Here is a 5,334-nt window from a genome sequence, read left to right on the forward strand (position 1 = left end):
TATATTTCTTTCGTTATGGGAATGGTCTGCTTTTTAAATTTTGATTTTACTAGGTCAGCCTAGCTAGTTATAGGTGGTTTCTTCCAAATTTTGTTTGATAAAGATTGAGAGATATGCATAGGCTTTCCTTAGACTAGTGTCTTTCTACCCTGCTGGCATGTTAGAATCATCTGATTCTGATCACCATCTTTAGAAGCTTGAGATGATGCCTGAACCTCACCTCAAACAAAATGGTTTCTTCTTAGAGCACATAATTGATCGTGTTTATAGACTTGAACTGCCTCTCCACTGCCTACTGAATGAAGTCCAGATTCCTTACCACATTTAAGGCTCTCTCTAATTTGGCTTTAAATTATCTTTACAGCCCTATCTTGCATTGTTTTCCCATAAGCCTTATCTTCTGATTAGGCTTTTGCTACGCTTTTTTATGCTATTCATGCTGCTCAGAATGGTTTCTTTATCCCAGCTTTACTTGCAGCTGTCTCAAGAGCTATTTAAGGCAGTTTTTAAAGAATGGTTCCTGATAACCATGTCTTACCATGAAGTGAAAAGTATCCTTTCTCATGTTTTTAACTACCTTGTACCTAGATCTTATTAATTGTACTGATCATTCTATTGACTATTACTAGTTTTGGCCGTGTGTGGTGGGTTATGCCTGTAATCCCAGCACTTTGGGAGGCCCAAGTGGGAGGATTGTTAGAGCCCGGGAGTTTGAGACCAGCCTGGGCAACATAGGGAGACCTTGTCTGTACCAAAAAAAAAAATTGTCATGGTGGTGTGTAGTCTCAGCTACTAGGGAGGCTGCGGTGGGAGAATCACTTAACCCTGGAAGGTCAAGGCTGGAGTGAGCCTTCATTGTGCCACTGCACTCCGGCCTGGGTGACAGACTGAGACCCCATCTCTAAAAGATAAAATAAATGAATATTACTAGTCTTCATGCTTTTCTACAAAATGATCAGTGTTGATTTTCTTATTTACGGCTGCATGCCCCTGCAGTGTAGCACAGCACACTGTATAGTTGGTGATAAAACTGTTGAATTAAAGCAGATAAATTCAAAGTGCTTTGGAAAGTTTGAGAGTCAAACCCAATATGCCAGTTTTTAAATTCTCAGTAGTTCCAATAGTCACCTTTTAATTTATCTCTCCATCCAACTTAGATCTGTCATCTTCTGCCACTATCATAGCAATATCGTAAACTCCTTTGCCCTATTGCCTTTTTTTATTTTTATTTTTTATTTTTTTTGAGACGGAGTCTCGCTCTGTCACCCAGGCTGGAGTGCAGTGGCCGGATCTTAGTTCACTGCAAGCTCCGCCTCCCGGGTTTACGCCATTCTCCTGCCTCAGCCTCCCGAGTAGCTGGGACTACAGGCGCCCGCCACCTCGCCCGGCTAGTTTTTTGTATTTTTTAGTAGAGACGGGGTTTCGCCATGTTAGCCAGGATGGTCTCAATCTTCTGACCTCGTGATCCGCCCATCTCAGCCTCCCAAAGTGCTGGGATTACAGGCTTGAGCCACTGCGCCCGGCCTCTGCCCTATTGCCTTTAACTTATAACTGACAAAACCTGAGCCTTACATGAATTCAACTCTATCTTCCTTACCTCTTTTTTCTTTTTCTTTCTTCTTCTTCTTTTTTTTTTTTTGAAAAGCTGCTGTGTGATGACAGAGGCAGAAAATAGAGTTATGTAGCTGCACACCAGGGAACACCAAGCATTGCCTGCAACCACAGAAACTGGACCATGAGCATGGCCACTGATATCGTTTGGCTCTGTGTCCCCACCCAAAATCATGTCAGATTGTAATTCCCAGTGTTGGAGATAGGGCCTGGTGGGAGGTGATTGGATCATGGGGGCAGAGTTCTCATGAGTGGTTTAGCACCATCCCTCATTAGTACTGGTTTTATAGTGGGAGAGTGCTCATGATCTGTTTTTGTGTGTGTGTGGCACCTCTCGACTCTCACTTGCTCCTGCTCTGGCCATGTTTTAAGACATGCCTGCTTGTCTTCTGCCATGATTATAAGTTTTCTGAGGCCTCACCAGAAGTAGAAGCCACCATGCTTCCTGTACAGCCTGCAAAACTGTGAGCCATTAAACCTCTTTTCTCTATAAATTACCCAGTCTTGGGTATTTCTTTATACCAGTGCAAGAACAGACTAATACAGAAAATTGGTACTTAAAGTGGTGCATTGCTATAAAGATACCTGAAAATGCGGAATCAACCTTGGAATCGGGTAATGAGCAGAGGTTGGAAGAGTATGGAGGGCTCAGAAGAGGACAGAAAGATGAGGGAAAGGTTGAACTTCCTAGTGACTTATTGAATGGCTGTGACCAAAATACTCATAGTGATATAGACAATGAGGCCCAGGTCTCAGACAGAGATGAGGAATATATTGGCAACTGGAGAAAATGTCGCTTATATGTTAGCAAAGAGCTAAGGATCTGTGGGACCTTGAACTTAAGAGTGATGATTTAGGATATCTGGCAGAAAAAATTTCTAACCAAAAAAGTATTCAAGATGTGACCTAACTGCTTCAAACAGCCTATGTGCACATGCATGAGTAAAGAAATGACCTGAAACTGGAACTTATATTTAAAAGGGAAGCAGAATGTAAAACTTTGAAAAGTTTTCAGACTGGCCATGTGGTAGAAAAGAAGAACCTCTTTTTCTGGCAATGAATTTAAGCTGGATGCAGAAATTTGCATAAGGGGAGCCAAATGCTGATAGGACAACGGGGAGAAGGCTTTGAAGGCACTTCAGAGAACATTGTGGCAGCCCCTCCCATCACAGGCCCAGAGGCCTAGGAGGACTGAATGGTATTTTTAGTCCAGGACCAGGGCCCCACTGCCCAACCCAGCCTCCAGACACTGCTGCCTGCATCCCAGCCAGTCCAGCTCCAGCTGTTGCTCAAAGGGACCCATTTATAGCTCAGGTGGCTGCTCCAGAGGGTGCAAGCCATAAGCCTTAGAAGCTTTCACATAATGTTAAGCCTGCAGGTGCACACAATGCAAGAATCGAGGTGTGGGAACCTCTGCTTGGATTTCAGAGGATGTATGGAAAAGCCTGGATGTCCAGGCAGAAGCCTGCTCCAGGGGCAGAGCCTCATGGAGAACCTCTACTAGGGCTGTATAGACAGGAAATGTGGGGTTGGGTAGTGGGGCACTACCTAGTGGAGCTGTGAACAGAGGGCCACAATCCTCCAGACCCCAGAATGATAGATTCACTAGCAGGTTGCACCCTCTACCTGGAAAAGCTGCAGACACTTAACATCAGTTCTTGAGAGCAGCTGCAGAGGCTGAACCCTGCAACGCCACAGGGAGCCCATTCCTTGCACCAGCGTGGATGCAATGATGTGAGACATGCAGTCAAATGAGATTATTTTGGAGCTTTGAGGTTTAATGACTGCCATGCTGGGTTTTGGACTTGCATGGGGCCTGTAGCCCTTTTATTTTTGACCACCTTCTCCCTTTTGGGAGTATTTACCCAATGCCTGTACCCCCATGGGAGTATTTACCCAATGCCTGTAACCCCATTGTACCTTGGGAGTAACTAATTTGTTTTTTTATTTTACAGGATCAAAAATGGAAAGGACTAGCCGTGTCTCAGATGACACTTTGGACTTTGGACTTTTGAGTTAATGTTGGAATAAGTTAAGCCTTCAGGGGACTGTTGGGAAGGCATGATTGTATTTTGAAATTTGAGAAGGACATAAAATTTTGGGAGGGAGCAGGTGTGGAATCGTATGATCTGGATATGTGACCCTGTCCAAATCTCAAGTCTAATTGTAATTCCCAGTGTTGGAGGTGGGGTCTGGTGGGAGGTGACTGGATCATGGAGGTGGAGTTCTCAATGATTTAGAGCTATCCCCTTTGTTATGGTATAGTGAGTGAGTTATCACGAGATGTCATTGTTTAAAAGTGTGTGGTACCTCCCACCTCTCTCTCTTAATCCTGCTCTGGCCATGTAAGACGTGCCTGCTTCCCCTTCACCTTCCTCCATGATTGTAAGTTTCCTGAGGCCTCCCCAAAAGCAGAAGCCACTATGCTTCCTGAACAGCCAATGGAACCATGAGCAATTAAACCTCTTCTTTATAAATTACCCAGTTTAAGGTATTTATTTATAGCAGTGCAAGAATGGACTCATACACCTCTGCTGACACCTTCATTTCAGAATCCTGCTCTCCAGAACTGTTTGGGAATACACATCTATTGTTTTAAGCCAATCAGTTTGTGGTATTTTGTTAGAGCAGCATTAGCAAACTAATACATCAACATAAGGAACGCAATTAGCAAATGAATAGGCACTGAAACAAGATGTGTAGTGGGAATTACCAGCCTTAAAAGTGGGAACAGTAAAGACAACCCTCTTAAAGCCACTGGGGCACAGAAGGCAAGATGTGCTTTATAGAGTTGGAGTCTGGAGAAGCCTGTAGGAGCCAGCCACACAAGACCTTAAGTGAGAGGCCATGGATCCTGAGCCTAACTAGGACCACAGAAATAAGGTGCGAGAGGTGACAGCTGCCAGAAATATACAAGAGACAAAAGTGGCAAGATCTGTTGATTGGTTGAATGTTGGGGGGACAACGCAGTGGGAGAAACTTAGGTGGATGGTGATTTTGCAGTAAAAATGAGGAATAAAAGCCAGTTTGGGGAATAAAGGGAGTTGATGAATTCAGTTTTTGACATGCTGATTTGGGGAAGCTTATGGAATATATAAATATGTTCAGCATACAGTTGAATGTATAAATCTAAAGCTCAGGGAGATGTAATACACAAAGATAAATGTTTGGGAGTCAACAGCATGGAGGCCATTAAGATCAGAGAGTAGGCAAAGACTGGAAAAAGCAAGTGTCAAGGGGAGAACCCTGAGCAACATCATGAATGTGGTGGGCAGAGGAGCCCAGGCAAGAGACGAGAAAGTGACAGGCAAAGCTGAAAGGGCAGCACTGGGAGTGTAGGGTGTCTTGGAAGCTGTAACATAGCGTCAAGAAGATGAATTTGGTCAGTGTTGTAAAAAGGGCAGAAACCTGGGAAGATACAGCATGAAAAGTCCGTGGTTTAAAAATGGTAGATGTGTGGCCGGGCGCGGTGGCTCAAGCCTGTAATCCCAGCACTTTGGGAGGCCGAGACGGGCGGATCACAAGGTCAGGAGATCGAGACCATCCTGGCGAACACGGTGAAACCCCGTCTCTACTAAAAAATACAAAAAAAAAACTAGCCGGGCGAGGTGGCGGGCGCCTGTAGTCCCAGCTACTCCGGAGGCTGAGGCAGGAGAATGGCGGGAACCCGGGAGGCGGAGCTTGCAGTGAGCTGAGATCCGGCCACAGCACTCCAGCCTGGGT

This window comes from Theropithecus gelada, chromosome 3 (assembly GCF_003255815.1).
Source record: "Theropithecus gelada isolate Dixy chromosome 3, Tgel_1.0, whole genome shotgun sequence".
NCBI lineage: Eukaryota > Metazoa > Chordata > Mammalia > Primates > Cercopithecidae > Theropithecus > Theropithecus gelada.